We start from the raw sequence: 22,874 nt of genomic DNA, 5'->3' as shown, positions 1-22,874 counted from the left end.
GTTTCTTTGTGTGTGTGGAGGTTAATAGGACTGTGTGTGTGGATGAGTTTTGGATGAGTCCCATTTGTAGCACATCATTACTCTCTGGCTGCTGGCTCCATCCTCTGACGGGCTGATCTATAAATACAGCTGGTCCAGAGCCGTTGCACGGCTGATGTGACACTGCACGAAGCCACGTTTCCAGCAGCTACAACAAACAAATAGCCAAAAAAGAACAAATAACACCATGAAATAAATCGCAAGGAAATGAGGCCTGGATATTCTTTTGGGGTTTTCATCTTTTGCCCTCATTCAGAAAGTAGCAGCTTATATTTGCAGTTGTAGTGAAAACAGGTAAGATAAAAATATTGGAGATAAAAACTGGTTAAAGTGGATCAAAATAGAACCTCGTCTTTCCTTAACTCTAGTTTGTCCAACTCAGCTCGCTGCTCTTCTTAATGACAGCTGCTCCAACACTGCGGCATTTCACTGCAAATGATACTGATAATTAGCATCTTAAATTTTATTTGGCCCCATCTGTGATGGACTCTAACACTGAGGTTGGCTAAATGCACAACAGAATCACACATCACTGTAAAAGATATCCTGGAGGCAGCCTTTCCTTTTATTGGTGCTCTTCATCACTTTCACGGTTTAAACTGACAGACGAGGCAGATGTAGCTAATTAATATTGTTCTACTGTCGTGAAAAACCTAACAGTAGAACAGAATCAACCCGAGCGCCACTCTGAACATGTCAAAGACTGCTTCCTGCTATTAAAGAAGAATCCCTGTGTAACACTGCTATACAAGCACCAGAAGAGTCATTGCAATACACTGGGTGTTTGTAAAAGATGGACATAGACAGTGGACATGTCACCGCCTGGTTGAGTCCCAATCAGAAGCTTCCAGCTGACACTTGCTTTCTTTTAATGTTTTGAAACAAACATGAAAAGTGAGCAGTTCACTGAGAAAAGAAATGACGCTGCAAACTCAATTCAATTCAATTTTATTTACACAGCGCCAAATCACAACAACAGTCCCCTGAAGGTGCTTTATATTGTAAGGTAGACCCTACAATAATACATACAGAGAAATCCCAACAATCATATGACCCCCTATGAGCAAGCACTTTGGCGACAGTGGGAAGGAAAAACTCCCTTTTAACAGGAAGAAACCTCCGGCAGAACCAGGCTCAGGGAGGGGCGGGGCCATCTGCTGTGATTGGTTGGGGTGAGAGAAGGAAGACAGGATAAAGACATGCTGTGGAAGAGAGACAGAGATTAATAACAGATATGATTCAGTGCAGAGAGGTCTGTTAACACATAGTGAGTGAAGAAGAAACACATCATGGGAATCCCCCAGCGGCCTACACCTACTGCAGCCCTAACTATATACTTTAGCATGGAGACATGCTGACTTTAGAAGCAGAAGATTAGAGGTCATCCAGGTCTAGACATTCCTGCAGTTTAACTAATTGGTGTGTGTTATCTGGCTCATAAACTTAAACCTAAACTCATTTGGTAGCCAACATGATCCTAATGTAAACAGTTCTCATGGTTCTTACGCGGCGCTTTTCTACTCCCCCCCGCCCCCCTCCTCCACCCCGACCATACACTGACTTAAACACACAAAATGACATGACATCAAAATGGTACTTTAGCTGTGTCACCATGAGTGACAAATTCACAATTTAAAATCTTGTTAAAGTCAGAAAAATATGACAAGCATGCTCTTATCTTAACTGGGCTCATGTGTTTGCGCTCTCATCACCTGCAAAGATTGTTCAAACACAACTCAGATCAGTTTGAAACAAAAGCTGATGCTTTTAGCTGACACAATGTGACCAAAACAGTGAAAACAGTGAAAATTAAAAATAATGGTCTATTTTAACAGCGGGTTGTTGTTGTTGTTATTTTAATAAAAGAATGTGACTTTACTGTGACTGACATTCTACAACAGTTAATGTGCACTTCAATTATGGAGTTGCAATAACTTTGCAGTAAGTTTTTAATTTAGTTTTATTAAGAGGAGCTAGAATGCAGAGAAGAGCCAGCAGCAATGATCCCAAAACTAATGAAGTGCAGTAGGAAGCCTGATATATATGGCAGCATTAACAAAGTGTGTGTGTGTGTGTGTGTGTGTGTGTGTGTGTGTGTGTGTGTGTGTGTGTGTGTGTGTGTGTGTGTGTGTGTGTGTGTGTGTGTGAGAGAGAGGCTCTCTGTTGGTACTAAAGGGGCAGAAATGCTTATAGCTGGTTTTCTGCAGACTGCTGACAGAGACCTGTTATCATCACAATCAGGCAATAACATCCAGGAAATCACAACAAGATGAACCTGAGAGTGAACGTATGAACACACACACGCACACGCACACACACACACCCACACACGCAAGACACACCATCATGTAGGTACAAACGGACACACAGACACAAAGGTGTGTAGAAGTACGGTTTATTACTGTCTTGGGCTCTAACTAAACCAAGAGTGATTCTATAAAATGTCAAGTACCAGCATATACATATAAATGCATACTAAAGAATAGAAAATAAAGCTTAAATATTCATATCTCTCTTCCTATCTATCTATCTATCTATCTATATAAACACCCAGCACGCCCCTGCGGGCGGTTTATCCTTCAAGCTCGGGTCCTCTACCAGAGGCCTGGGAGCTTGAGGGTCCTGCGCAGTATCTTAGCTGTTCCCAGGACTGCGCTCTTCTGGACAGAGATCTCCGATGTTGTTCCCGGGATCTGCTGGAGCCACTCGCCTATCTTGGGAGTCACCGCACCTAGTGCTCCGATTACCACGGGGACCACCGTTACCTTCACCCTCCACATCCTCTCGAGCTCTTCTCTGAGCCCTTGGTATTTCTCCAACTTCTCGTGTTCCTTCTTCCTGATATTGCTGTCATTCGGAACCGCTACATCGATCACTACGGCCGTCTTCTTCTGTTTGTCTACCACCACTATGTCCGGTTGGTTAGCCACCACCATTTTGTCCGTCTGTATCTGGAAGTCCCACAGGATCTTAGCTCGGTCATTCTCCACCACCCTTGGGGGCATCTCCCATTTTGACCTCGGGACTTCCAGGTTATACTCCGCACAGATGTTCCTGTACACTATGCCGGCCACTTGGTTATGGCGTTCCATGTATGCCTTGCCTGCTAGCATCTTGCACCCTGCTGTTATGTGCTGGATTGTCTCTGGGGCATCTTTACACAGCCTGCACCTGGGGTCTTGCCTGGTGTGATAGACCCCAGCCTCTATGGATCTTGTGCTCAGAGCTTGTTCTTGTGCTGCCATGATTAGTGCCCCTGTATTTCAGTCAAGCTTTGTGCCACTAGGAGGATTTCAGCCACTTCTTCTATCTGCCGGTGGCAGTGATGGGAATAACGGCGTTACTAAGGTTGGTGGTTCGATCCTTGGCTTCCCCAGTCTGCATGCCAAGCATCCTTGGGCAAGATACAGAGCCCAAGTTGCTCTCCAATGCGTCCATCGGAGCGTGAATGTGTGTGAATGCTTAGATTGCACTTAAGTATAGAAGGAAGTGCTTGTATGAGTGGGTGTGAATGGGTGAATGAGGCATGTTGTATAGAGCGCTTTGAGTACTCCGGTAGAGTAGAAAAGCGCTATATAAGAATCAGTCCATTTACCATTTATTTCTATTGATACAACGCTGTTACTAAAAAAAAAAAAAGTGGTGCGGTCGCGTTACTATTTTTCAACAAACAGACAGTTGAAGCTGTGTTCAGCTTACCGCATCTTATATCAGTTACACAGAAGTAGCTGTAAGTAATCTGGGCGCTACAGCTTTCAGCAGCTGTGCGCTCACGCAGACGGCAATCACTTTCTAACAGACGATCACTTTTTGGCACAACACCTGGAGCTAAGGGGGCAAAATAATCACATGAGGAAGAATATAGTAGTCGTGGTAAGCCAATCACATGACCACTTTAGGATGACAAAGCAACAAGGTGATGTATACCAGTTTTTAAATTGTGTTGATAGGCCACGTAGAGTCATGATAAACAATATATACGCGGCGTTTTTTCCTGAATAGTTTCATCACGTTTAACGTCTAAGGATAGCACTAGCAAGCACTCTCTGCTTATGAGCAAAAAATAAAAAAACAAAACAAAAAACACCCCTTTTATGTGTATTTGTTATCATCTATCGTCCACATGGGCCTTACTCAGAGTTTCTGTCTGATTTCTCAGACTTTTTATCTGATTTAGTGCTCAGTTCAGATAAAATAATTATTGTGGGTGATTTTAACATCCATGTAGATGCTAAGAATGACAGCCTCAACATGGCATTTAATCTGTTATTAGACTCAATTGGCTTCTCTCAAACTGTAAAAGAACCCACCCACCACTTTAATCACACTCTAGATCTTGTTTTAACATATGGCATAGAAACTGAACATTTAACAGTGTTTCCTGAAAACCCTCTCCTGTCTGATCATTTCCTGATAACATTTGCATTTACAATAATTGATTACACAGCAGTGGAGAGTAGAATTTATCAAAGTAGATGTCTTTCTGAAAGTGCTGTAACTAAGTTTAAGAATATAATCCACCCACTCTTATCATCTTGAAATGCCCTGTACCAACATAGAGCAGAGCAGCTATCTAAACACTACCCCAACAGCAGTTGATCATCTTGTTAATAATTTAACCTCCTCACTACGTACGACTCTGGATACTGTAGCTCCTGTGAAAACTAAGGTCTCAAAGCAGAAGTACCTGACTCCGTGGTATAATTCTCAAACACGTAGCCTAAAGCAGATGACTCGTAAGCTGGAGAGGAAATGGCGTGTCACAAATTTAGAGGATCATCATTTAGCCTGGAGAAATAGTTTGTTGCTTTATAAGAAAGCCCTCCGCAAAGCCAGAACATCTTACTATTCGTCACTGATTGAAGAAAATAAGAACAACCCCAGGTTTCTCTTCAGCACTGTAGCCAGGCTGACAAACAGTCAGAGCTCTGTTGAGCCAACCATCCCTTTAACGTTAACTAGTAATGACTTCATGAACTTCTTCACAAATAAAATTTTTATCATTAGAGAAAAAATTACCAATAATCATCCCACAGATGTAATATTATCTACAGCTACTCTTAGTACCATTGATGTTAAGTTAGACTCTTTTTCTCTAATTGATCTTTCTGAGTTAACTTCAATAATTACTTCCTCCAAACCATCAACGTGTCTTTTAGACCCCATTCATACAAAACTGCTCAAAGAAGTCCTGCCATTAATTAATTCTTCGATCTTAAATATGATCAACCTATCTCTAATAATCGGCTATGTACCACAGGCCTTCAAGCTGGCTGTAGTTAAACCTTTACTCAAAAAGCATCTCTAGACCCAGCAGTCTTAGCTAATTATAGGCCAATCTCCAACCTTCCTTTCATATCAAACATCCTTGAAAGAGTAACAGCTAACAGATCTGATCTGAGGCTCTGCTCTTTTTCCTCCACATTGTCTAAGATGTGGGCCAAGATGTTTTGGAGCTGGTCAGCACTATTCTGGATTCTCCTGACGCTTGTCTACCATCCTACGGCTGGACTGCTCCACTATACGGCCGCTGAGCTCCTGTGCCTTCGCGGTCAGCTGCCGCTCCCATCGCCGGCGGAGCTCCACTACCACCTGGACATCACTTCCAAGCCTCGCCGGAGATACAGCCATCGTGGGTCCCGCAGGATTTTCCTCAACTCCAGACAAAGCAGACAAAATTAATTCGTTTTGGTCTGCTACTCGCCAACCTCGCAGGAAACCTCATCGGGCTGTCAACCACCGATCTCTAGCCCACCTGACCAGGGCGTCCACCGCGATTAGCGAAAAAGAAAATACTCCACTCAACTTTGGTCTTCTAAACATCCGCTCACTGACAAATAAGGGACCTCTCATCCAAGACCTCACATCTGACTGTAAGTTTGACTTTTTCTGTTTAACTGAAACCTGGCAACAACCTGATGACTTTTCTGAGCTCAATGAATCTACTCCTCCGGGGTTTGTTTACTTTTCTAAACCTCGCTGCTCAGGTCGTGGGGGTGGTCTCACAATCATTTTTCGTCAGCACTTAAATGTCCTGCCAGTTATCGTTGATACCTTTAGTCCCCTAGAGTGCCTTGCATGTGACCTGACTGGACTGGATGTTGTGTCTGCTCCCTCTCCAGAACCTTCTCTCTATTTTGAGCCGTTTTCCACTTTTCATCTTCTTGATTTATCTGATATTTCTGAGTTTATTTGTAAATCAAAGTCTGCCACATGTCAACTTGACCCTATGCCTACAGGGCTTGTGAAATCCTGCTTCTCTTCCTTACTCCCACTCATCTCTGCTATCATTCACTCTTCACTCATCACCGGTTTCGTTCCCTTCTTATTCAAGATTGCTTCAGTCACTCCCATACTGAAAAAAACCTTCTTTAGATCCTAACAACTTTAACAACCTCTGTCCGATTTCTAATCTACCCTTCATCTCTAAAATACTCGAAAAAGTATTTGCAGTTTAACTTCATTCACACCTGGTTAATAATAACATCTATAAGAGATTTCAATCTGGTTTTTGTTCATGTCACAGTACAGAAACTGCTTTACTTAAAGTAAACTAATGATCTTCTAATCAGCACTCTGCTGTTCGCGTTATCACCAGAACCCCTCCTACCAGCACATCACTCCTGTTCTTCAGGAACTTCACTGGCTCCCTGTGAAATGCTGGATAATGGCCTGCATTTATATAGCGCTTTACTAGTACCCCAAAGCGCTTTACATATCCAGTCATCCACCCATTCACACACACATTCACACACTGGTGATGGCAGCTACATTGTAGCCACAGCCACCCTGGGGCGCACTGACAGAGGCGAGGCTGCCGGACACTGGCGCCACCGGGCCCTCTGACCACCACCAGTAGGCAACGGGTGAAGTGTCTTGCCCAAGGACACAACGACCGAGACTGTCCAAGCCGGGGCTCGAACCGGCAACCTTCCGATTACAAGGCGAACTCCCAACGCTTGAGCCACGATCGCCCCATTGTATATTATCCATATATTTGGATAATATACAAACTTCTTCTGCTCACCTTCAAGGCCATTCATAACCTTGCACCTCCTTACCTTTCTGACCTGTTAAGCACTACCTCTTCTGCCTGCTCACTTCGTTCTTCTTCTTCTATCCAGCTTGCTGTACCTTCCTTCCGCCTCACCACCATGGGAAGCAGAGCTTTTAGCTGCTCTGCTCCCAGGCTGTGGGACTCTCTACCCCCAGATATAAGAAACATTGGTTCTCTCCCCAAGTTTCAATCTCAACTCAAAACCCATCTGTTCACATCTGCATATTCACTTTGAACCCACTGTTAGTTAATTTTATCTTGTGCTTTTGTTTTATTGTTCTTCATTGTGTCATTGTTCTATTATGTGTTTCATCCTATTGTACAGTGTCCTTGGGTGTCTTGAAAGGCACTTTATAAATAACATTTATTATTATTACTATTATTATTATTATTATTAATAAACCTGAACGTCTCCGACCTGGTAGGCAAATGAGACGTAACGGTTTTAACTTTTGTCCTATATTATTTTTATTAGTTGATTCAGTTAAGACCAGATCATTTGCATGATTGTGATCTAACTTTGAAGGGTTGAATAAACTGACAGTTTATACTTGCTATGAACATCCTTGCAAATGGCGACATGTGGCCAAAGTCCTGGGGCCAGCGTCAGGTTGAATACACGTCAAGCTGAACCACAGCTATAGTGAGTATAAATTTGTCAAAACATTATTGCTTTTGGTTTCAGTTACTTTAAGCTGATTCATTGATTCATGTATGACTTTACCTTGCTTTACGTGGACATGCACGCATCACAAGCATTTTCAGTCTACACTCCACTAAAACTCGCAAACCCCAAATTACAATTCCTATTACCAAAAGTCTGGAAATAAGTAAATAAAACATGAACCTCTGCTACAAGGAGGTGCAAATACGACCACATAGAGATTTCTTCTTCAAAGTCACGTTTATTTGCATATAAAGTGGCATCTGATCACTTGAGATGCATGCAGAGGTGCATTCTAATATCAGGTGTGAACCAATGTACTTGATGTCAACTTAGGACCCACAATGTTGCCACGTGTGAACAGAACCTTTGCCCATGGCTCCACTTTTCCTGTTGTTGCTTCACATTGTGATAATTGAGTCATGCTTTGGTCTAATGTCAACTCATTTCATTTTAATCTTGGTAATATATGCAGTTCATCATATTTCCACCTGACAAAGCTCTCAGATTTAACCTCCTGGCTCTGACTCTGATGTTATCCATGGCAAGCACAAGAGATGAGGGTGGTGGGAACATGACAGAGCCATTCTTCTCCCACACTCCCTTTTTCCTTCTCCCAGATGGGAATCTATTTCTTAACAATAGGATGTATTCTTTATCGTGGGGACAGACGGCTGATAGAATAATTCAATAACACAGCCAAACCTCATTGACTGGACTGAAGAATAGGCACTATCTTTAGTCCTAAAGTCGTTGATTAAAAATGGAGAGGTGCCACTCAGTGGTAACATGAAAAAAGTAGAAATGCCTTGAATACAATAGACAAAAGAGAGAATAGAAAAGCAAGAGAGAGAGAGAGCATAGGAGGGGTGGATGAATGGAGGTGGATGCAAATTAATTGATGAATTCTGTACCATGAACTGTGTCACTCATTGTGTGATCTACAATGAAATGTGCCTCAGACACAAATGGAATCCATTTTCCAGCCCAGAAATGATTGTCTCTTCTTTATTATTACGCTGATGGTTTTTTCACCGTCTTGACACAATTCAATTTCTTTTGCAGACAGTCAGACTATCTGCCCTACATGCAAAATGAATCCCATATTGTTTAGACAAACTAAATTCAATTATTTTGAATTACCGGTGCCAAATGGCAAAACAAAATAATTCATTTAAAGTCTGAGAAGAGAATTTATATTTTAGCATAGCAAAAACCTGGTTAAAGTGCAGTCACCTTACTGCCTGTCTTGGAATGAGATAATGTAAAATTGAGGCTTCTTTCATTTTTAGGTCATTATGTCTTGGTTACTTTGTCAGGTGTTGATCTCTGATTTCATGATTTTTCTCAAACAAAGGAAATCACACAATGCATCAATTGCAACCTTTTTTCTGAAGACGTGTGCCGCTCTTGATGCACAAACATGAACATTAATTTACTCCTTGTGAATCTTTTCAAAGTTTTAAGGTGAAGTACAGCAAGCTGCCCACACTCGAGACCTTAGAAAGTCCCAAGCAAAGACTCGCAGCCTTGGATATCCACCTGAGATATGAAAAAGTTGGCCAGCAACCAGCTGTATCTGCACTCCATGACTATCTGGCAGCACAAATCAACTTGTTGCTACTGGATGAGACTCATCCAGAATGAATAATTGAAGGCCAGACAGTCCTGCTCCTCCTGGAAGGGACTGATCCCACCCAACTACAGGCCAATAGCCACAGCTTTGAAGCTCATTTGAGCCATCATAACAGCTAAAACAAACAGGCAAATTGCTCAGTACATGAGTGGGGTCCAGAAGGGAAGAGGCAGAAACACCAAAGGGACAAGATGCCAGCTACTGGGATACTGAGCAAATGCCTTAGACTGTAAGAACAGACTCACCAAACTGTGAGATATGGGAATGCCTAAAACTGTACAAGATCAACAACCCCCTAAGAACAGGAATTTGATGGGTAGATGGCGAACAACACTAGAGGTCAACTTCAAGCCATTTGAATAAGACATCAATTCTCTGGTCCACAAAATGAGGATCTATAGCAATGCCACTGGATAGTTGGATGGTAATGAAGAGAGGGAAGGTTTTCAAAATTGAGGGAACAGCACTACCAGAAGTCAACAGCACAGACACTAAGGGCAGCTGCTAGTACCTGGGAATCCCAGGCAAACAGAACCATGAAGAGGCCCCTAGGAAAGCCGCAACCACCACATACGTGCAGAGAGTGAGGCAAGTCCCGAGGAGTCAGCTGAATGGGAAAAACGAGATCTGGATAATCAACACCTACGCTCTGTCGTGGATCATATAACCTACTGGGACAATCACCTCAATTTTCAGCAACTTGAAAATGTATGACGAGCGGAAGGAAGGAAGCAGAGGACTAGTGAGTGTCAGAAACACTGTCCAGGATGAAACAACAAACATCCATGAGTACATCAGGAAGACAGCCACAAGCAAGCTCTAAGCACAAGATTGAAAGTGGCTTAGATCTACCATAAAAGGCATGACCCCAGGTGCAGGCTGTGTAAAGATGCCCTTTAGACAATCCAGCACATAACAGCAGGGTGCAAGATGCTAGTGTGCTAATGTGTATGTATATGTATACGTATGTATATATGTATGTATACATATATACATATATAAAAAATCTGTGTCTTTGTTGATCAATACGATTTCTGACTATGATGGAAAAACTCCTCGTAGTGCAACAGATGACTTGCATGAAATCTTGCACAAAATGGCACATGCAGTCTTTGCAATATTTTGATAAGAGTGTGTCAAGATGACCTGACAAAAACCAAAAACAGTGTTGAAGCACATAACACCTCTGCTGTGAAGCTTGCGGGTCAGTGTCACTGTTGTTAGTTAATTGTTGTGGGTGCAAATGGTTCTGACAATAGGATAAAGATCTCCTCTTGCTCAGTGTCAGCTGGGATGGTGCTACTGGAGTTGGAATGCAAAAGTAAAACGTTCAAACCAATCCTGGTTAACATGAATAATAAATAGCACCAGTTTCCTGAGTTATACTGCCCAAGAATCATGGCTTTCCTGCCTGCTATCAAAACATACTTTGTGATTTCTTTGTTTTTATCATCATCAAACAACATTAATGTTAGATTAAAGTTGTTTTCTATTTGCTCTCGTTCTTTGTTGCTCTCTGTTTCTTTTCTACCTGTGTGTGTGTGTGTGTGTGTGTGTGTGTGTGTGTGTGTGTGTGTGTGAATAGACTAACTGTGTGTTCACCCGTTTTGCAGCAATCCCTGTGGACTGATAGAGCATGGAGCTTGCAGATGTTACGGCCACCAAAAAGGCCGTTTTGAGGGACAGTCATTTCAGCTCAGCGTCCTTGAGTGGCCCAAACGGAGGATGCTGAAAGGCTAATGACCAGGTACAGGTTCCATGGGGGAACTGGAAGTCCAGGCCTGGGCACCTCATAGAAACTGGGAGATTGGGGAGAAGTCAGTCCCATGCAGTGATGAGCGAACAATACGAACCGCCTTGATCGCTGCAACTATACCTTGCAATGAGACTGCAGATTTACCCACCTCCAGCTAGGACTGCAGGAACTGCTGCAGCCTTGTGGGGGTCCAACTGGTGGACCGCACACCTGGCGGCAAACAGTCTCCAGTGGTTGGAGTAGGCAACCCTTGTTGTTGGTACACAAGACTCCCCCAGAGTTCATATCTCAGGCTCAGGCAGCCCTAAGACCAGAAGCCTTTTCCTCTCAGGGGCCAGATCATCAGCCTGAGCCCTCTTGGGAAGGGGTTGAACAGCGTCCTACTCAGGCCAACTAAACTATAGTTTGTTAAGAAATATGCCAGCAATGAAAAGTGTTCCTACAGTGGATATTTCTGAGTTAAATTATTGTCATGCAAAGCTCAAAAAGTACTCCACACCGATAAGGTGGAAAATACAGTGGAAAAAAGAGAGAACCTTACTGTAGCGGTGGCAAGGCAATGTGAAGGGGACCAAATGGAAAAAACAACCACACGAGCCTTCAATTGTTTTCAATTGTTTTCAATTGTTTTCAAAGCTAAACGGATCACCAGAGGAAGCCAAAGTTCTGACCATTAAAAATATGGCGGATCTCGAAAAATATCAGTGAGCAACACGATCTGGACGGCAAACAAGGTAACAGACAACCACACACTCACTTATGACACACACTGGAAGGAAGAACTCAGATACATCTGGAAGAATCAGCTGCATCAGTCAGACAGTTGCAGAATATGATCAATTGGAACTGAAAACATTTAACTATATGGATCACAATACACATGACTTGGAATATGAAATAGATCCAGACAACAACTTTTTCTCATCTAACAATAACAATTGCTGCTACTAGAGCAGGGCGATATGGCCAAAAATATTTATCACGATATATATTTGAAAATTTGCGATAACGATATAACCGACGATATAATTGATGCGAGACAAAATACAACTCCACAACATTACTAGCGCAAAAAGACAACCTTCCATTTATTTTCACTTAAACAAGAAGCTGGTTTTTATGTACATTAAAGCTTTATAAAAATGTAACAGTGCAAATGCAAATTCCTTGCTGAAAGTTTAACCAAAAGGCATTTCCAGTAGAAATGGGCTGACATATCCTGAGCATAACCATGTATAATATCCACTGAAGTTAAAAAGAGGTGCTTTGCAACATTAAACTGCAGTGTGCAGTACGTATTTTTCGGACCATAAGGTGCACGGGATTATAAGGCACATTAAGCGAAACAAAGCAGTCAGATAAATCAAACTTTATTAAACTCATTCTTCTTGCTTCCTCCACTTCTGTACCATTGATTCATTAATGTTGAATTCTCTGGCAGCTGCTCTATTCCCATGTTGTTGCAGTATATTAATGACTAACCTCGTATTGTGGATGGATTATCTCAGTTGTTCTCCTGACTGAAGTTTGGTCCGTTTACAGTATCCTGCCATGCGATTGCATTTGTCTCTAACCATGAAGAACCTTCACGTTAACTTTTATAAGTGGAAAAGTGTTAGTGTTCGTCCTCCAGCTTCACTGTTTATGTTATGCTAACATAGCTGTGTCGCTAGCGATCACGTAGCACATCATTATATACCAGCTAGCCCAACTTCAGTAACCCTACAAACGTCACTGCTGTTTAGTTTCCTGTCTTCATTTATGTTGGAAGTGATAGCAGAGCTGTACGTTTGATTTTTTTCAGAAATCTCTCCGTCAGAACATGCTATATCATGCTTAGGTAACTAGCGAAACTAGCGAGCTAACTTCCGCTAGCTTCCTGCTAACTTCTAACTCCGTTAAATGTAATAACTTTTGTTTTCATGGATGCCTGGAAGTTAAACTTTATAGTTACACCTGGTAAAGCAGCAATGCTGATCGTTTTATTAAAGATGAAAGAATTTAGACAGTTTTTAACTCTAAGTGATGCTGCAGTGTTGTTTGACCTGAAGAATACGGAGTTTAGGACCCAGATTACTCCCAGATTGAAGAGCATCTTAGTCCGACAAATATGACAATAACAACGGCCGCTTGCATGTTCTGCAAAAAAATGTGCTTTGTTGTGTATCTGACGGACAAACACCAAACCAGTTCCACATCACTGAAGTTGCACCATTTTTACAAACCAATTCTGGTTCATCTGTTTCACTCAACAATCGGCCATGTGCGTATGAAAACAAAGGCACTGCGCATGCGCGTTTTACTCCCATTCTATCGCGATATTTCATTTTCCTATCGTTGCCTAACATTATACCGGTATTACCGTGAACGGTATAATATGGCCCAGCCCTAGCTGCTACTATACAAATAAAGACTACAATCAGAGGATTAAAACTGAGAATAAATTATCAATTATCCACTTTAACTGTAGAAGTCTCTATGCTAATTTTAGTCATATCAAAGAATATCTTAACCTGTTTTCACATCCATTTAGTGTCATTGCCTTATCAGAAACTTGGATCAATATGGAAAAAGGAACAGACTTTGAACTGGAGGGTTATGAATTCACATTTATAACTAGGCGAAACAAAGGAGGAGGAGGAGTGGCCTTGTATGTGGACAAATCCTTGAAATTTAATGTGGTGGAAAAGATGACGATGGTGATTGATAATGTACTAGAATGTATTACAGTTGAAATTTGTAAAGAAAAAAGTAAAAATGTAATCATTAGCTGTATATACAGAGCTCCAGGTAGTAGTATTGAGACATTTAAAGACTGGATAGAAGAAACATTTATTGAAATAGCTCGCAAAAAAGTTTTCATTTGTGGAGACTTCAATATTGATTTGCTAAACCCAAATAAACATAAAACCACTGAGGAATTTATAAACACAATGCATTGTATGAACCTATTCCCTAAAATTACTAGACCTACCAGGATTACATCACATTGTGCAACTCTCATAGACAACATTTTTACAAATGACATTGAAAATAAGACTGTAAGTGGACTCCTGATTAACGACATAAGTGACCATCTTCCAATTTTTACAATCTATGATAGGAATTACAAGATCAATAAAATGGACAGTAAAAAAGAGTACAGACGAGTAAGAACAGAAGAAAGAATGAATGCATTTAAAAAAGATTTATTGAAGGAAAACTGGGGTGAAGTATATCAGGAACAGGACGTTAATAGTGCTTATAATAAATTCCTTAGAATATTTACATTACTGTACAATACCAACTGTCCAATAAAGCAATATAGTAGGAAACAGAAATATATGGACTGTCCATGGATAACAAAAGGTCTGCAAAATGCATGTATAAAGAAAAATGCTCTATACAGAGAGTTCTTAAGAACGAGAACTAAAGATGCTGAAATCAGATACAAAAGATATAAAAATAGGTTAACTAATATACTTAGATTTAGTAAAAAGGAACACTATAAGAAGCAATTAGATATAAATAGAAATAATAATAAAAGATTATGGGAAATCCTGAACAGTGTTATAAAATGTGGGACTGGACAAAAGAACTATCCCAAGTATTTCATTTGTAATGACCATGAAGAATACAATATGGATGTTGTGGCAAATAGTCTCAATGAATTCTTTGTAACTGCTGGACCAAATTTAGCAAGAACAATCACTCATCCTGGGAAACCACAGGAAAAACCCGATACACTGATTGACAGAAATCCATATTCTATGTTTCTCACAGCCGTTGATGAAAATGAAGTTCTTGAAATTGTCAAAAAATGTAAAAATCACAAATCTTTGGATTGTAATGATATTGATATGATAATGGTTAAAAGAGTCATTGAGGCTATTATAAAACCATTTACATACATCTGTAATTTATCATTTCAAACTGGTCGATTTCCAGATAGAATGAAAATAGCAAAAGTTTTAGGGGTAGTTTTAGATTGGGTCCGGAGTTACTTAAGTGACAGAAAGCAGTTTGTGAAAATAAATGGTGGTTGCTCCTTATGTATGGACATTGCTTGTGGTGTACCCCAAGGGTCAGTTTTGGGTCCAAAATTCTTCAACTTGTACATTAACGACATCTGTAAAGTGTCCAAAGTATTAAAAATGGTTCTCTTTGCTGACGATACAAACATTTTTTGCTCTGGTGATGATCTGCAGAATTTATTGGAGGATATGACTAATGAAATAAGTAAAGTGAAGTTCTGGCTTGATAAAAACAAATTATCATTAAATTTGAATAAATCTAAACTGATGTTATTTGGAAATAGTAGTTTAAATACAAATGCAAAGATTCAAATAAATGGTGTTGATATTGAAAGAGTCAGTGAAAATAAATTTCTGGGGGTAATAATAGATGAAAAACTTAACTGGAGAGCTCACGTAAGATATATTCATTCCAAAGTATCACGAAGCATTGCAGTACTAAACAAGGCAAAACAGGTATTCGACAGAACATCACTTCATATTCTCTACTGTTCACTGGTTTCACCATACTTAAGCTATTGTGCAGAGGTCTGGGGCAACAACTATAAAACCACATTACATTCACTTTTTACTCTTCAAAAAAAAGCAATTCGAATCATCCACAATGCAGGTTATAGGGAACATACAAACTCACTATTTTTGCAGTCTGAAATATTGAAAATTGACGATATAGTGAAATTCCAAACAGCACAAATTCTATTCAAAGCAAAAAATAAAGAACTGCCAGGTAATATTCAGAGTATGTTTTTTTTGAAAGAAGGAAATTATAATTTAAGGGGTTTTTGTAACTTCAAAACAATGAAGGTACGTACTACAAGAAAAGGCTTTTGTGTTTCTGTTCATGGAGTGAAACTATGGAACAAACTGAATATGGAATTAAAGCAATGTCCAAACATAAAACTGTTCAAAAAGAGTTATAAAAATATGATCTTCTCGATCTATAAAGAAAAGGAAAATATTTAAATTAAGTGAATGTCTCTATTTAAAAACAAACAAACAAACAAAAAATTCATGATGTGATATTATAGTATATAGTATATCAGAAATCTGTTCACTATTTTTATTACAAATTATATCAGTAAGGAAGCTGACTAAATATTCACTGATAATTTATGGCAAAGGGGTGGGATTAAATAAGTGTATACTTCTTCCCCCCTCCCTTTCAACATGTAAATTAATCAGAATGGTTTTTTGTATGTAATTTGTATAGTATTTTTTTCTCTCTTATTTCTTTTCTAAATGTACTTGTATATTGTTCACATGTTGAAATAAATTACCAATCAATCAATCAATCAATCAAAGCTTTGAATATATTCTCTCTTTTTTCTGGTACAGAGGTTTTTTGTCATGCTCACCAGCAACACATCTGGAAATAAAACCACCCGAGCCTCTCAACAAACCCCTCCTTAAATAGATGCTGGTCATACCATCACCAATAAAATGTAAAAGGTCTTCACACCTAGGGCTGCTCGATTATGGCAAAAATGATAATCACGATTATTCTCACTGAAATTGAGATCTCGATTATTTGACGATATTTATTTAACAATAACAATGTATTGAATAATAGCTTAAAAGATTGTCAAAATAATATAAAATGCAATGCAAATACTGATAACAGTGCAAATGTTTGCAATATAAAAAATAAATGAAAAATGTAAACATCTGTGTTTAGTGAACTTTGCAGTGTTGCTCTGTGGTGCAGCTACGACACTGTAGCAAAGTTTACACACTATGTCTACTTGATCCACGTCTGACTCCGCAAACCCATAATGTTTCCACACCACTGAAGTTTTTTTTACCTCTCTTTTCAACCAACGGTAGTCACTCTCCTCTCCAAATAACTTCTGCTTAACTTTCTCGAGCTTCCCTCGGGTCCTCTTAATTGTTGTGACGCGTGTTCGAAACGCAGAGAGGTGCGCTCGATTTGCCACACGGAGCAGCGCGAGAGTAAAGCACGAGGGAGGTGCTAATAATCGGCTCAGTCATTTTTAATGATCGTTGAAAGCCCAGATCGTAATTTAGATTAAAATTCGATTAATTGAGCAGCCCTATTCCCACCTCGACACAACCCAGCTACAAAAACCTATACAGTGAAACATTGCAGTTATTTTGATACACCTCACAAATATCTGATTACAAAACACCCCTTAGCTAAACAATATCCCAACAAACTAAATCAAATCAAACTGAAAATTCAACCCACTCCACCCTCAGCTCTCATCAGATGGTTCAACCCACTATCAGTGGGTGATTGGAACACTCCTTTCAGGTGAACATCATTAGGCCATAATCATGTGTGCACTCCATGACTAAGGCCTTCAGGAAGTTGACTTCAAGAGAGAGAGAGAGAGAAGTTAATGGACTTCAAAACAAAAGCATAACAAAATCAAAACTTCCTATTAGACACTGTGAGTGCGTACATCATTTAGTGAGGGAGATGCTCCCCAGCACCCTCACACTTACCAATCACATAGAGCACATGTAATATTAATAAAAGTGTGCTGACTTTATTGGTAAAGCTAAAATCACAATGTTCCCACAAGAGGGAAAACTTTCCTTCTCACAGGCTGCGTTAAAATAAGCAGGAGTGTAACACAATCGTCTATTCTCTGTCTCTTTATTCTTCTTCTCTGTGTCAGCACGCATGTGTGTGTGCATATATATGAGATAACCACACCTTGTGTTTACGAGGTGGTCATTTCTCTGCTTCCCACCCTTCAGTCCAGCACACCTGTGGTAATGAACTCACCTGCTGACAATCCTCTGATCAGCTGGCTGTTACTTAAGCAGGAGACAGATTTTCGGTGTGTGCTGGATGGACAAGCAGACCTTGTTTGTGTTCATTGTTTAACATTCACTGAGCTTGAGCGCCAGAGTCTGCATCTTGACTTCAAACAGATTTTCCTCAGCCATGAAAGGTAAAGCTCACTTTTTCTTTGTGCGCTTTGAAGAAGCAGTGCAAAGAAACCCTTTTAATCTAATTAAAGTTTATTAAATCATCCTTTAAATTTAACCTTGCCTGCCTTGGGAGGTCCTTGTATGAATACATGACAGTAATGCACAAGGAATTGTATTGAAAAGGAGAACAGAACTTTTTATTATCCTGTCCTGTCTGGCAGCTTTCACAGTCAGAATTATGATCTGGATGTGCTGTTGTGCCAAACACATTTTGCTTTTCCAAGATCAGCTCTATAAATTCTCTATAGGCTCCTGAGTTTATTTCCTCATTTCTCCAGTTATTGCATTACAAGTGGTATACAGTATGACAGTATTTAAGGCGGGACAGGCAGCAAAAAAGTGGGGGTGGGGATTGGGGAAGACGTAATAAAGAGCACAAATAGAAATAAACAATGTATTGCCAACTGCCTCACCTGTACGAAACATAAACATACAACACCTGGAACACAAACATGCACAGGTACAAGCTGAGATCAGGTGCCTGCAACACAAGCACCCAGAAGTGCTGATTCCCCCAACCCGACCCCAAGACCCTCAGTGTCTAAGGCTACATCCACACTAATATGTTTTCGTTTGAAAATGCATCGTTTTCTCTCCGTTTTGGCCTCCCGTCCACACTGAGACGGCGTTTTCCCCAAGGAAAACTGAGCGTTTTGAAAAGGCTCTCGAAAACGCATACATTTCAAAACTGAGATGTCCCGTCGCAGTGTGGACACTCTAAAACACAGACTTTCGAAAACGATGATGCATGTTGGTCATATGATGCAGTCATGTGACCACTTAATCCAAGATGGCAGTCGATGTTCTCGCGTGCTTTGGAAACCTTGTACTCGTTGGTGACTCATAGCAACAACTCCACCTCATTATCAGTCCACTTGAAAAATTTTGGTGCTTTCTCTTGCCATTTCGGCAAATGGGGAAATGACGCAGGTCGAGTCTTCTTGCGTTTCATGCAGGCGCAGAACTGCAACGTCAGTGTTTTCGGCCGTTTTAGTGTGGACGCGCAACTCTTTGAAAACGACTGAAAACGCCATTTTCAAATCTATCCGGGCTAGTGTGGACGTAGCCTAAGTTGAAGATAAATTTCAAAGAGAAGACAGCAATGAAGGGATGAATGGGGCCCCCACCACCATCTGCCTGATGAACCTGCGCCCCAAAGCTATATGTGTGTGTTGATGTTATGAACTGTGAAGCAGCTCATGGCATTGAAAAGTGACCATCAGGGGAGAACAGACACAACCTGACCGCTACCGGCACACTTTAGCACCAGAGGTTTTTGTAAAGCTTTTATTTTGGTATTTCCGTTGATCCGCACAATAAATTTGCATGTTAGCTAAATATTTAGATTTAACAATTAACATTTAGATATAAATATAATATTTAGATTTAACATTTAAAATTGTTTTAAATAGAAAAAGTTAAAATAAAATAAAATGTTGTAAAAAATGACTTGAAAAAACACGTTTTTGTAAGGTTTTGAGCTAAATGTTGGAAAAATATTGCCGTTAATTTCAGCATGTTTCACTTTACAAACGGTGCCCCATATACAGCTAATTGATTACATACAGAGGAATGGTTTATTTAAAGAGTTTCAGTCAGTTTTCAGAAACATTGCTAGCAAAGGTTATAAATGATTTTATTGTGGCCTCTCACCAGTGTTGGTCAAGTTACTTGAAAAAAGTAATCAGTAACTAATTACTGATTACTTCCCCCAAAAAGTAATCCCGTTACTTTACTGATTACTTATTTTCAAAAGTAATTAATTACTTAGTTACTTAGTTACTTTTTAAAAACAAGATTTACAACCTGAAGAGGTGATAAAGCGATAGATCTTTCAGCCCAGAGAGTCTCTTTTTTTGGTCTAGATTATTTTACTTCTGTTACAATTATATCTTATCAGATCTAAACTATGTCTGCTAATAAACAAGCAATAAGTCTGTAAATGTTGTGAAACAAAGAAACTGAATGAAGAGTCAGCTTGTAGATTACTCTCTGTCCTTCCTAACTTCTCTTTTCCTGCGTTCCCCATCCAGGCTCATTGCCTTTGCTGAAGATGTGCATATAACAAATATATGGTTATGTGTTTGTAATGGCTCAGTTACTTCCTAAAAACAGCTGGCTGCTGTATCTGTTATCACTGGATAAAACTGCTTTTGAAGCTCTTACTAGGTTTTTTTTGTTTGTTTTTTTTTGAGCAGATAATATTTATAAGGGAATGAGTTAAAACAAATGAGTATTTGTCATTTACTGGAAAAGTGGCACCCATTGTGTTTTTAATTGTTATGTAAGAATGGAGCTCTACAGCACAGAAGACTTGTTAATAAGAATAAGAAAAATGGTTATAAAAATATCACAGAAAAAGTTCCAATTATGTTTTTATGCTGCAATCTTCCCCTTCTTGAATTGCCGTGGTGGAGGGGTTTGTGTGTCCCAGGGGTTATATTGTCTGGGGCTTTTTGTCCCCTGGTATGTTCCCCCATGGCAAATTGGTCCTGGGTGAGGGACCAGACAAAGAGCAATCCAAACCCCCTATGAGAAAAAGATTGAGGGAACTGTTCACGTTGCCTGCGATAGGATTACTGGGACCCCACCCAGGATCCAGGCCCGGGAAGGGTGCCCAAGGGTGAATGTCTGATGGATGGGACTTAGTACATGGGGCCCGGCTGGGCACAGGACGAAAAAGAGATCTAGGCCCACCCTCCTGTAGGCCCACCACCCACAGGAGGTTCTGTAGGGGTCGGGTGCAATGTGTGCTGGGCGGCGGCCAGGGGAGGGACCCTGATGGACTGATCCACAACTACCAAGTAGTGATGTGCGATACCACTGATTTCCTTTCCGATCCGATACCACGTAAAATTCAGGGTGGTATCGGCGATACTGATCTGATACCGATACTTTTTACAAAAACTTGGTTTTTTTTACTGTATCTTTTATTGTATTTCACATTATAGATTCATAATGATTACAGGACATCAGATTACTTGATGTTATCAAATTCAAATTCAAATTTTATTTGTCACACACACACAACCATACACAGTATGACATGGGGGTGAAATGCTTGTAGCTGTACAATGCCCGACCATTAAATGACAGAAAAGTTTTACAATATTTACAATTTACAGTTTACTACAAAAATTTACAAATTAACTTAGGAATTTACAGTAAAGAATGTGCAAATAGCAGAAGAGATTATAAAGATAAGGATTATAAATTATAGGATTATAGGAAATGTGTGGTGGTGCGTGTGGTGACGTGTGTGAGAGTCCAGTCTTATAGTGACGAGTCCAGTCCTACACCTGGTTCAGGCCCCGAATAGCCTGGGGGAAGAAGCTCCTCCTCATTCTCTCTGTTTTGGCCTTAAGGGAGCGGAAGCGCTTCCCAGACCTCAACAGTGAGAAGAGTCCATTGTTGGGATGGGAGAGGTCCATCATAGTCTTCCTAGCTTTGGACTTGCACCGCTTGGTGTAGATGGACAGCAGGTCAGGGAGCTCTGATTGAATGATGCGTTCTGCCGAGCGCACCACCCTTTGCAGATCTCGTCTGTCCTGCTTGGTGCTGTTCCCAAACCAGGTGCAGATGTTTGCCGTCAGGACGCTCTCGATGGTGCAGGAGTAGAAGTTCTTGAGCACCTTCAGTGGCAGATGGAAGTCTCTAAGTCTTCTGAGGAAGAAGAGACGCTGACGGGCTTTCTTAACCAGGGTGTTGATGTGACAGGACCATGACAGGTCCTGAGTGATGTGGACACCCAGGTATCGGAAACTGTCCACTCTCTCCACTGGCGTGCCACCGATGATGAGGGGTTTGTAATTCCTCGCCTGCTTTGTAGTGAAGTCCACGATCAGCTCCTTAGTCTTGCTGATATTTAGGAGGAGGTTATTCTCCTGGCACCAGGTCTCCAGGTTCCTAATCTCCTCCAGGTAGGCCGTCTCGATGTTGTCGGAGATCAGGCCCACAACAGCAGTGTCGTCAGCAAACTTGACAATGGAGGTGGTGTAGGATGTGGCTACACAGTCATAAGTGTACAGTGAGTACAGCAGGGGGCTTAAAACACAGCCCTGAGGCACTCCAGTGCTGAGTGAGATGGAGGGGGAGACTTGTTTTCCCACCCTCACTGATTGGGGTCTGTCTGTGAGGAAGTTGAGGATCCACTGACACAGTGATGAACTGAGTCCTAGATCCGTCAACTTGGTGAAAAGCTTAGAGGGAATTATTGTGTTGAATGCTGAACTGTAGTCCACGAACAGCATCCTAACATAATTCCCTCTGCCAGTGTCCAGGTGACTCAGGGATGTGTGGAGCAGGTGAGATATGGCATCGTCTGTGGAACGATTAGTCCGGTAAGCAAACTGAAGTGGGTCGATAGTGGCAGGAAGTGAAGAAGTGATGTGATCTCTCATCAGTCTTTCAAAACACTTCATCACAATTGAAGTCAGTGCTACTGGACGGTAGTCATTGTGGCAAGCGGGCTGTTGTTTCTTTGGAACAGGGACAATAATGGACTGTTTGAAGCACGTGGGAACCACAGCTTGGGCCAGGGAGAGGTTGAAGATCTCCGTGAACACCGGTGCTAGTTGATCAGCGCAGGCTCTAAGGACCCGGCCAGGGATTGCATCTGGTCCTGCTGCCTTCCTGGTGTTCACCCTCCTGAAGGTGTTCCTCACGGCATGCTCTGTGATGACGAATGCATTTTCTTCACTGGTGCACTCCGAGCGCGCGCAGCCGTTTGTTGTTTTAATTGCTGCGGC

The sequence above is a fragment of the Mchenga conophoros genome, linkage group LG1, assembly GCF_057382185.1.
Source record: "Mchenga conophoros isolate Kocher_MC1m ecotype Shallow Benthic linkage group LG1, M_conophoros_male_GT1.1, whole genome shotgun sequence".
In the NCBI taxonomy this organism is placed as follows: Eukaryota; Metazoa; Chordata; class Actinopteri; order Cichliformes; family Cichlidae; genus Mchenga; species Mchenga conophoros.
The sequence above is the reverse complement of the archived record's forward strand: the minus strand, read 5'-3'. Positions refer to the sequence as shown.